The following is a 12,211-nucleotide window of genomic DNA, read 5'->3' on the forward strand; positions in this document are numbered from 1 at the left end:
AACTACTGGGAATTGGCTCCAGTAAAGGCACCCCTCGCTGCACCAATACCAATAACCCCTTTCTTGTACAGAATCCCCTTCCCTCTGATTCCTGCCCACCACCATTGCTGCTGCAGGGGATCAGTGTTGAGATGAAAAGTGGGAGCCCCTTCCTTTTCTGAAAGAACAGTGAGTGAACAGTACCAGTCACTCTGTGTTCATTTATAACTGAAGCACAGTAAACTGTGTTTACTATTCTTCCATCTGTGAATGCATAGGGAGACTCTGTTCAGAGCTCTTCCTGATAATTTATTTTGTATAGCCGAGGCTTCAGAGATAAAGATTGAGGACCGATTGAGCATCGTAAAAAAAAAATTGTAAAAAAAGATGTAAAAAAAAAAATTAAGGTTCTATAGCCCATACAGTGTCAATGAGCAGTTTGTGCAACTGGAGTTGCCTGTTACTCTATATAGATGCAGTGGCTATACAAACACTGCAGCAGGTTCTAGTCTGACAAGTGTGCAGGTTCAGGGCCAAACACCCTGTTGGGGCCAAACACCTGCACCCGTAACCATAAGACCTGCTGCTGTGTTCGTACTGTTGCTTGCCTCCCCATAGTGTGTAACATTTTGATTTAAAAAAATTGTATAGGAATTGGGCTTGGCTGGGTTGGGTGCTGTCAGGTAGGCTGTAAGGCGCCCTCTGAATTCTAACAGCAGCCCTGCATGCTGAAAGAAAAAAAATCCCTGGAGTTTCACATGAAAAGTGTTATGTAGACATCAGAGGAGCATGTTTACACCATTATGTTGGAAATTAACTCTTAACTATCATTGTATCATACATAAAACTGTAAAATCTCATATTTGTAAAACCAGTGAAAGATTGGGATACGATAAAGAATAAATCAGCTTTGCTGCAATCTCTCCCTCTGTTCCACAGCTGTTCAACAAAGTACTGATTTTCATTATTTCAGTCTTCCACTTTAAATTGCAGCCACCATCATTTAACTCACTTCCTCTAAGCCCGGGCTGTCATGTACCCACCCCACACCTGTGACTGGACAATGAAGAAGCAGCAGCATAGCGATGAGCTTATCTCTGTCACTCTGCTTTCTCCTTCTGTCAGCATGCTCCTTGTTGGCACATTAAATAGTTTGGCTCCTTGTGCTATTTCTTCTTATAATATTTGAACTCTGCTGTGCAGGGGACTGCAAGAGGCTGACACCAAGTCAAATTCAGATATGGAGAATTCTTTCAGTTTAAAAATATAGTATTTGATTACAAAGTTCCATTATTTTTTTTCATATCTGCCTTGAGGTCAGCTAATATGCAGCCAATAGTAACTAATCATTCCCTCTGTGTTTTTAGAGCAGGTTATACAATCAACAGTCAGAGAGCTATCTGGATCCTAGGCAACACAGACAGCTCCTCATGCTGATGCTTTCGTGCACAAGACCAGTTGTAATTAATAGAAAGGATTATTTATATTGCATCATAAAGAAATATTGCATACAGAGGATGGCTAAGATGCATTTATTGTTTGACTATAAATGAAGATTAATGTATATACTAGTCATCTGCTTTTTACCATGTCTCTTGTTCATGCATATTCTATTACAATCTTATTTAAAGGAAAATTTCAGGCTGGTCAGGGTACCACATTCACAAACATATAACAGTACAAGTTTGTGATTGATTTTCACTGTAGCACACCCTAATGTTTCATGTAAAAAGCACTTTTTATTAGTACCAGTTTAAAACCATTCTGTACACAAACAACTAATCATACAAAGACATTGGTATATTACATATCTCGACTTGCAACCTCCCTATGTAATATCCCTACCCCTACTGATCAACAAGTTCAAGGTATTGTTTTAATTACATTGTATGGAAACCAAACAAACCACTATCAGTTGCCTTGAGGTCCTTTCTGTGAGGCAACCACTTACTTAACAAACAAGTGTATAAGTAAGAGCTTGTTTACAGTTGTAAGTGTTGCCTCTGAAGAGTGACCCACTGTGGATTGCTTTTCAGAGGGTACTTGACAGGCAGTGAAGAGGCAATATGATTTTATTTTCTGATGAACTGTTTATGTGCGAAATGGTTTTAAACTGACCCTTATAAAAAATATTTATCTTATATTGACCGACCGACACAGCTCCTCTCTTAGCCATTGGGCTTTTATGCCAGTTACTAGAAGAATACTAGGCATTAGTTGTAATACAACACTCAGAATGCTTTAGTTCTGCCCAGGGGGCTGTCCCTTGGGCAACAACCCTCCAGCCTGCCATGCAGTCATCGGTTTTATTTTGCCTAGTGAAGGAGAAGGACCTAGGAACCCTGCTGGCCCATCGGTCCATGCTTTTTACTACAGAAGCGTGACTTTTTGATCCTGTGATCTACTATCAACAGCCGGCTGGGTGACAGGCTGGATACTTTTATGCTTGTAGTCTCCCCAGTCCAGCCATGGAGCGTGTGCAGGCCGCAGCTACGCGCTAGGCAGGCCACGCCAAAACCTCAGCTCCAGAGGTGGTCGGTGAGCTTGTATGCTCCGGGGCATACATATGACCAGGCTACTGATGTCTGTGTCACAGTATACCAGGCCAGCAGCCACCCTGTACTGATCAGTGATTGGGTCTGTGATGGAATGTCTCCCTGACTCTGCAGGAATGAGTAGCTGGGCATTCCCTGGGAGGTCGATTTGGAGGTCCCTCACCTCCCTCTCTTCTCTCCCTGTCCCTATCTTCCCTCCCCCCTCCCTGTGGGGGATGTTGCATGTGGCTGCTGAGCTGTGTGTGTGTGTCTAAGCAGGAGCTCTCCGAGGGGGGGGGGCTCTCACCTGGAGGGGTTTCACTGGCAAGCTGTGTCATGGAGCTGCTTTTGGTGGCCTTTTTAGGTGTGGGCAAGGGCAGCATGCTCTCCTGGGCTTCAGCGGCCATTTTCCTGGTGATTTCCTATACAGGACACCGGCAGCGATTTTCTTGAAGCCTGAACACGTTTTTTAGTGTTCTATAGTGGCAGCATGTGCTCCTGTGCTCTCAACGCCATTTTCTCTGTGTTTTATGTCCTTGTGCTGGACGCTGGGCGGCCATTTTCTTGAAGCCTGAGAACACTTCAGAGCGGTTTTAGCGCCATTTGCAGATGCTTCCACTGACACAGCACTGGTTCCTTTGCACCTGGGAGCCAACCGGGACTACAGGCACTACCTGCTGAATAGCGCAGAACTCCTCAGGGTGGTGAGTCCAGTGGGAAAGAGCCCCTCAGCCAGCAGCAGTAAGGAGAGTGGGACTGTCACTGTCCTAAGTCCCCTTCAGGTGGCAGACAGGGTAGCGTCAGCATGGCTGGTGTTTCTCCCCCCCGAAATCCAGGCAATTGCAACCGGGTCACCTGCAGATTGCGCAGTGCCCATGGACACACTGACGGCGGGCTTCAATTAGTTTGTTGCCAAGATGGAGGCGGCACGTGGGAAAAAGGATGCAAAAAAGCGGCCCCTACCCCCCCCCCCCCGTCCTTTGGGGAGAGCTCTGATGCAGACTCTGGTCCTGCTGAGACTGGTGACCCCTGCTCTGTCTTGTCAGATGACGCTGGCCAGGACCGTTCGGACAGTAAGGATGAGTCCCTGTCCGGGTCCTTGCACGACAAAGCGCTTGTTGGAGCACTTATCATAGCTGTGCGTGATACCCTGAAGATTCAGGAGCCAGCAGATGCTCTCAAGCCAGCATGTTTACCTAAGGTTTTCCCGTATCTGACTTATTTTGACAAGTTAATTTACAAGGAATTGGGTTGCCCGTAACAGACCTTTTCGGTCCCCAAATCCATGGTGGTGCGTTAACCTTTTGAGGAAAGCCTTCTCAAGAAATGGTCGGCTCCTCCGGTTGTGGACCCCCCAGTATCCAGGTTAAATAAAGTAACCACAATCCCAGTAGAGGGGACTCCTGCATTTAAGGATCCCACGGACAGGAAGGCCGAGACAGTGGCTCGTTTCTTGTTTACGGTTGTGGGGTCAGCCGTGCGACCAGTACTGGCATCTGCACTTATGCCGCAGACACTAAGTGGGCAAAACTGTTGCACCGCAAATTGGGAGAGCAACAGGCTTCTCCTGTCTGTGTGGAACTAGCAGACCAACAAGTCCTTAAGTACGTTTGTGACGTGGCCCTGGATACTCTTCCTCTGTTATCCAGGGCTTCAGTGTCAGCAATGGTGCTGAGGTGCCTGATTTGGTTAAAATGCTGGTCTGCTGACCAGGCCTCCAAAAAAGCCCTGACGGATCTTCCCTTCCTTGGCAACTGGCTCTTTGGATTCTCTTTGGATGACATTATTAAAAATGCCACTGATGGTAAGAGTACTCTACTCCCACAGGCCAGGAAGGCTAAGGAGCCATGCCGTAGGCAAGGGCCCTCTTTTTCTGCTCTCAAATGGCTTTTTCATCCGCCAGAAGCTTGGGCTAAACGTCCCCAGCCCAACAGGACGACCACAGAAGGACAAAAAGTGCTACCGCATGAAGGTTTGCCCCAACCCATGTCTCAGGTGGGGGGGTCGCTTCGGGAGTTTGCAGCCCGGTGGTCCTCTCGGCTATCCAACCAATGGGTCTGCCATCTAATTTCCTCTGGCTACAAGATAGAGTTTTTCTCTTGGCCGCCAAACAGATTCTTCCCCTCCAGCATACCTGTATCCCCGGCTCGCCGGGAGGCAGTAAGGGACCTGCTAAGTCGCGGGGGTTTTGCCTATTCCGGAATCAGCACGTTTCCAGGGATTCTATTTAAATCTGTTTGTAGTTCCCAAGAAGTAAGGGATACGTCCAATCTTGGACCTAAAAGCCCTCAATCCCTTTGTGAAAGTGCAGAGGTTCAGAATGGAATCAGTTAGCTCAGTAGGCACTGCACTCCATCAAGCAGACTCCCTGGCGTCCTTAGACATCCAGGATGCGTACCTGCACATACCCATATGCCTTCGGCATCAAAAGTTTCTGCAATTTGCAGTCGGGGAAGCCCACTACCAGTTTGTGGCTCTCCCTTTTGGTCTGGCATGAGCCCCCTGAGTCTTTACCAAGGTTTTGGCTCCAGTTTTGATGTTGCTTCGGCAAAGTGGGATCGCGATCATGGGATACCTAGACGATCTCCTCCTGAGGGCATCTTCCGCCTCAGAATTAGGAGGATGTGGCGATCACCATGCAGACCCTGCAAGAATTTGGGTGGCTGTTGAACCTAAAGAAGTCAGTGATTGTACCAACCCAGCGCCTGGAGTACTTGGGCTTGCTGCTGAACTCCAGGCAAGCAAGAGTGTTTCTCCCTTCAGACAAACTGCAGACTCTCAGATCTGCGATAAAACTGCTGATGACCCACAAGTGGTCGTCACTCTGCTTCTGCATGCGAGTCCTGGTGTTCATGGTAGCCTCCTTCGAGGCAGTACCATATGCCCAGTTCCAAACCAGAGTCCTGCAGAAAGAGTTTTTGACAAAATGGGACAAATCTCAGTTGTCCCTGGATCGACAGATCCAGGTGAGCCAGTCAGTCAGAGATTCACTGATATGGTGGCTGAGGTCCCCAGTGATTCAGTCCGGGAAGTCGTTCCTACCTCTGAAGTGGACAGTGATCACAACGGATGCCAGCCTATACGGCTGGGGTTGGAGTGATGGAGGTTCAGTTGGCTCAGCCTTTGGTCGGTGGAAGAATCCAAGTTGCCCATCAATCTGCTCGAGCTAAGAGAGATCAGGCTGTGCCTCTCCACATGGTCGATGAGACTTCAGGGGCCTCCGATCGGGATCCAGTCAGACAACACCACGGCTGTTGCATACGTCAATCACCAAGGGGGAACAAGAAGCTCAGCCGCCGCTCGGGAGGTCGCTCACATACTTCGGTGGGCAGAGCGACACGTACCGGCCCTGTCGGCCATTTACATCCCGGGAGTGGAGAATTGGCAGGCGGACTGAGTTGCCAGATACTGGACCCAGGAGAATGGGCATTGCATCCGGAGGTATTCAGGCTACTGTGCCTGAGGTGGGGCACACCAGACGTGGGTCTTCTGGCCTCCTGTCTCAATCGGAAGGTGCAGAGATTCATGTCCAGGACAAGAGATCCGCGGGCAGACGCGTCAGACGTGCTGGTGGCTCTGTGGGATCAGTACCAGCTGATCTACGCCTTTCCTCTACTAAAACTGTTACCACATCTTCTTCGCAGAGTGTAAGTCGAGGGGATCCCAGTAATACTGATTGCCCCAGATTGGCCTCAGTGTCCCTGGTACGCAGACCTAGTGCGCCTGGTGGCGGATGCCCCCTGGCGACTGCCGTTACGTGAGGACCTTCTGTCTCAAGGTCCGATTCTCCATCCTGCTTTACCATCGCTGGTAAAGAACTGCCGGCCTTGTCCTGCAAGTTGCCTTATCTGGTTATCCACAAGGATAAGGTGGTGTTGTGTCCACAACCGTCTTTTCTGCCGAAAGTGGTCTCAGCTTTTCATATCAATGAGGACATTGTGTTACCATCTCTGTGTCCTAAGCCGAAACACCCTAAGGAGGTGGCCCTTCATGCTCTGGACATGGTTTGGGCTCTTAAGGTGTATTTGTCTGCCACTGCTCCCTTTCGGAAGTCAGACTCATTGTTTGTTTCGGTGGCTGGTCCAAAGAAAGGCATGGCGGTCTCGTCGGCCACCATTTCCAGGTGGATCAGACAGATAGTAGTACAAGCCTACACCTTGAAGGGGTAGGTGCCCTCCTTTCCGGTCACGGCCCACTCTACAAGGGCAATCAGAACGTTTTGGGCCTTCCGACAAGCGTCTGTCGCACAGGTGTGTAAAGCAGCAACCTGGTCGTCTGTCCACGCGTTTACCAAGTTCTGCAAGGTAGACGTCAGTTTTGGCCGCAAAGTTTTGCAGGCGGCCATATAGTTGCAATTGAATATGCAATATATTTTCTTTATTCCTGTTTTTTTTGGATAAAAACGCAGTACCGTTAAGTTAATGCGCTGTTGTGGGTAGTCACTCCTGTTGAAGGTACCCTGGTTTTGTGGTGGATTTCTCCACGCACTGTTATTTTTTGTGGGTAAAGTTTCACTAGTTCCCACTTGCCATGGTGGATGAAGTTTCTATGTTGTTTTCCCACCCCTCTTTTGGCACTGCTTCGGGTCATCCCAATAGCTAAGAGAGGAGCTGTGTCAGTCGGTGAATATAAGAGAAAATAGGCTTTTTTGTACTCACCGTGAAATCCTTTTTTCTGTAATTCACCAACCGACACTGCACCCGCTCCTCCTTTTTCTCTATACGTTATACTGCTTGTTGACGTACTGATGACTGCATGGCAGGCTGGAGGGTTGTTGCCCAAGGGAAAGAGTTCTGAGTGTTGTATTACAACTAATGCCTAGTATTCTCCTAGTAATGGGCATAACAACCCAATGGCTAAAAGAGGAGCTTTGTCGGTTGGTGAATTACAGTGAAAAGGATTTTACGGTGAGTACAAAAAATCCTATTTTTTTTTACATAAAAAATGAATGTATGGTACAGTAAAAGCCAGTTTCAAAAATGCTGTGCTCAATTATATTACAATAGTTTCCTATGCTGCATGGTCTTAGCAAGGCCTTAGATCTTACCACATCCATGTTAAGGCCCCATTCACGTGGGGTGTGTTAAAGCAGCTGTATAGACAAATCTGTTGCTCCTAGTTTGACATCTGTGTGGGTACAGGTGCATGTCTTTGATCTCACACTGTGCGTGTTAGAGGGAAATGCACTTACACCCAAACAGATGTCAAATTGACAACCCAATCGACATCAATGGGACGCATGGAAGTTTGGGGCACCCCCATGCAAACAAAACATGGCCCTCCATGAGTGTATGCTTTACTACGCCCCGTGTGAAGGAGGCCTAAAAAAATTTAACCACTTGAGTCCCGGAGACATTTTTTATTTTCTTTTTTTTTTTTTTACATTTAAAAAAATAATAATTTTAGGCCTATAGAATTCTTAAATAATATATATTTTATGAAAGCAGACATCCTAGAGCACATCTGTCAAGCACAAGGCCCGCGGGCAAAATCTGTCATGCCACGTGATTTCATCTGGCCCTTACACCTTTGATGAAGCTGCGGCACCCCCCTCGTTTCCTCCCCCACTTTGTCTTAGCAGTTAGCAGCGGATAGGATAGGATGACAAAACTCCTCTGCCAGATACTGCACTTTCCCATGCAGCTGAAGACAGGGCCGTCTTTAATATTGATTGGGCCCTGGGCAAAAATTTTCTTAGGGCCCCCCTCCCCACATGCAATTTCACTCTTCACCTTCTCTGAGACATAAAATAAATTGCAGCTAGACTTAAAATCAGTTTACTGTATCAGATCAGGCAGCTATTGCGATTGGTTGCCAGAGGTTACAGCACTCCTTAAGGCTCACTGATTAGTTGCTAGAGGTTACAGCACATGATTTCTGCTTTTTGATTAGCTGCTAGAGATTACAGTACAGTAATAATGCTCACTGGTTGCTAGAGGTTACAGCACATCATCTCCTCACTGCAGGGGGGCATGATATACATATGAATACTGCCTTTATTTACATATCAATTCCGTTGGCCTCAACTATTTACATATGCATGTCACTGCTATTTACATATGAATGCCGCTTATTTACATGTAAACACAGGGTCTGCAGGTGAGTCATCTGTACACAACAATAGGGGAGAGCTGGGCAGCATTAGTAGCAGCACTTCACACTGAGATATCAGGACACAGCACAGATCTAAAACCTCAAGGGACAAGGGAATGTAAACTGGGATAGTTGGCAAGTATGAGGCAGCTGCGTTGGGCCACACAGCAATGATAGTCCTGAGTAGCTGCCCCTTTTGCCCTGCCTTAAAGACGGCCCTGGCTGAAGAGAGGATCATCTCTGCCTGCCCCCCCCCCCACCCCCGTGGCAGCAGAGAGGATGGTAGAACTCCTCCACAAGATCCTCCTGCACCTCTCTGTGCAGCTAGCTGCATCACCTCCTCATCTCCAACCCCCTTGGTCTCAGCATACAGCACACAATCCGGCAGCTGACTCCGGAACTTTATGCTTCTTAGTTCCACCCTCAGCTTCTTTCAAGCTGCAGCACAAGGTAAGGGGGGTGCACTGTGATGTGAGGGAGGGTAGGGGACTCTTGACATCTGATGTAAGGGGGGGATGAGGTGTTCTGGATATCTGTATATACTTTTTATGAGAATAATACAATTCTATGTCAGTACACCACTAGTATCATCCACAAGATACTTTATTGGAGACTGCTCAAACAAAACACCATGGCAGAACCATGTTCTTGCCTAAGTCTCTAGTAAAGTTTTTGTGGATGTTACCAGCCGTCTGCAACCTTCGAGCGGACAGGTCTTCATCTGCCCTTCACAGCTTAAGTTAATTTTAGGGCACATAAATGTAGTAAATTACCAGATTTTTGGGGTAGAATATAAGGCTGGGTTCATACTATATAACACATCGGCTCACAGCAGTAGTCCGGTGCGTCTCCATTCCTCGTTTCAGGTCTAATTTCAGCCTGAATTTTGGGCTGAATTCGGACCTTAAAGGGACCAAAAGACACACAGGGCTACTGTGCAATTCGCACCGCAGCCGCTGTGGAGATGTGTGAACCGGCTCCGTAGAGAGCCGGTCACAATCTCCTGCTATGCAAATTGGATGTGGAGAAAGCCACATCCAATTCGCACAAGTGTGAACCCAGCCTAAAAGAAGTTGCACCAACTAAATAGATACCCAATATGTCAAGTCTTAAAACTGTGTGAACCCGTAAACAGTGAAAAAATTTCAATACCCTATATTTTCCATAGGCAGCACTTTTAAAGTGTTACCCTGTGAGGGTGGGCTTTTTATTTTTGTATCTCGCTAAATGTTTAAAACCTGGGCGGTTGGTCGGGGAGTCATGTGTGCGTGCGGGGGGGGGGGGGGGCAAATTTCAATGGTTGTGGAATTGCTGCTTGTATCACTTCCTCATGAAAGCTAACAGCTTGTTTTACAAATGTACATGTTTGCCCAGCCAGTATAGCAGCCAGAAGTGTGTTTAACCAGTTGCCGCCCAGCCGCCGCAGATGTACTGCGGCAGAATGGCACGGCTGAGCGAAACGATGTTGCGTAACGTCACTTCGCCCTGTGGCCACTAAGGGGCTTGCACGCCCCCCCCCCCAAGCTGAAGCGAGTGCCTGATGGTCACAATCGCCACCGGGCTCCCACGATTGCCGCTGACACATGGAGAACCGGGATCTGTAAACACACAGTTTACGGTTCTCTGAGGGGGAGAACAGAGAGATTGTCTGTTCATACGTATGAACAGTGTTCTGTCATCTCCCCTGCACAGTCTCCTCCCCCCTTCAGTTGGAACACAAACTAGGGAACACATTAACCTCTTGATCGCCCCCTAGTGTTAACCTCTTCCCTGCCAGTGACATTTTTACAGTAATCAATACATTTTCTATAGCATTCATCGCTGCATTAATGCCAATGGTCCCAAAAATGCGTCAAAATTGTCCACCATAATGTTGCAGTCCCGATAAAAATCGCAGATCACTGCAATTGCTAGTTAAAAAAAAAAAGGAATAAAAAACTATCCCCTATTTTGTAGACGGTATAACTTTCGCGCAAACCAACCAATATATGCTTATTGCAATTTTTTTTGCAAAAGATATGTAGAATAATAAATCTAAACTGAGGAAAAAAATGTTTTTATATATATTTGGGGGATATTTATTAAAGCAAAAAGTAAAAAATTTGTTTTTTTTTCCCCAAATTGTCACTTTTTTTGTTTATAGCGCAAAAAATAAAAACTGCAGAGGTGATCAAATACCACCAAAAGAAAGCTCTATTTGTGGGAAAAAAAGGACGTCAATTTTGTTTGGGTGCAACATCGTACGACCACGCAATTGTCAGTTAAAGCAACACAGTGCGAATCACAAAAAGTCTCTGGTCAGTAAGGGGGTAAAATCTTCTGGTGCTGAAGCGGTTAAAAAAGCATGCGTTTCCAAGTCTCAACTCAAGTGGTTTATCAGCTTATATTTTTTTCTTCCTAGTTCCTTGCTGTCCCTAATCAACATGCTAAAGACGTTTTCAAATAAGCCTTTGCATTTTCATGGCATACCTTATTTTAAGTCCAGGAATATCATCATTGTTCACAGTGTGCAGATTAATCAGAATATGTATTTTCAGTAGAATACAGATGCCTGTACAACAGTGGAAAATTGAAGGTGACACTGGAGTTTAGCTTGAACTGGGCCTGATGCTTTAAAAAAAACAAAAAAAAAACATCATTAGGCCAAAAATCCCATGGACGCAAACAAGCATTTACCCATGCACAAACATTCTCAATAACAAAACTATCCTAGTAGATTACTAAATAGATGGGCTGTGCAGATGCCTTCAAGAGTGTTGACCCTTTCAGCTTGTGAAAATGATCATCTGCACAGTTTTTGTTTTTTATAAAGCTACCATAAAGAAGCATTGTGTGTCTGAAAATAAATAGCCTCCCCCAGAAATCACCTTTTACCTCTTTGGTGGTAAACTGCATAGCTATGATTGTGATCTCAAAAGTTCACTTTGTCATCAAGGACCTTACTGTCTTATGGGATTGCCTACTTCTCTACATGCCAATCCAGGCCAGTCAATTTTAGAATGCCTTTTGTAGCACAATTGCCCTGTTACCCACTGACAGATTTATTTGACAACAGGTAAAATTGACCTCATGGGTGTACAACGTGTGAATCAACAAAGTTGCCCAGCAAGTGCTCACACAGTTTGGGTGGCTGGATATCTGTGCAGTTCGGAGCAACAGGGTGCCAGCTTGTAACCAATTGTCTGGAAAGCTGCACTTATGAGCATAAGTACCATGTACTCTGCAGTTTACTTTGAAGCACCACTTCTCTCTTTGGAGTAGTGTAATTGTATTTATTTATTGCTGTTAGGTATGTCATACATTACTGCTAGCTACAGCAGTAAAAGATAACATTACTGTGTATTTGATACTCTGCAGAGTACTTGTTCAGGATAATTCACTGGGAAATGTAGATTTGAATATGAACAAAAAAATATATTTAAGGATGAACCATAAAATGCAATGCACAACCATTTCTCTTTCTGTTCTGAACTCCAGTATGTAATTAACACAAAGTAAGAATATTTCTGTGGCTATTACTGGAAAATGAAACATTTTAGTGCTTGCTTAAATATATGCTGAGTTTTAAAGTATTATTATTTTTTAAACTCTTTGCAGAATCATCA

At 46.0% G+C, this 12,211-nt stretch overlaps 1 protein-coding gene across 1 annotated transcript in view; it reads left to right on the forward strand.

The window, feature by feature from the left end:
- WNT2 (Wnt family member 2) overlaps positions 1 to 12,211 on the forward strand; it is a 233,456-nt gene that overhangs the window by 4,397 nt on the left and 216,848 nt on the right. The gene's annotated exons all lie outside the window — the stretch shown is intronic.

The sequence above is a fragment of the Lithobates pipiens genome, unplaced genomic scaffold, assembly GCF_037356315.1.
Source record: "Lithobates pipiens isolate NorthernLeopardFrog02 unplaced genomic scaffold, aLitPip1_a1.2 Scaffold_8, whole genome shotgun sequence".
Lineage (NCBI taxonomy): Eukaryota > Metazoa > Chordata > Amphibia > Anura > Ranidae > Lithobates > Lithobates pipiens.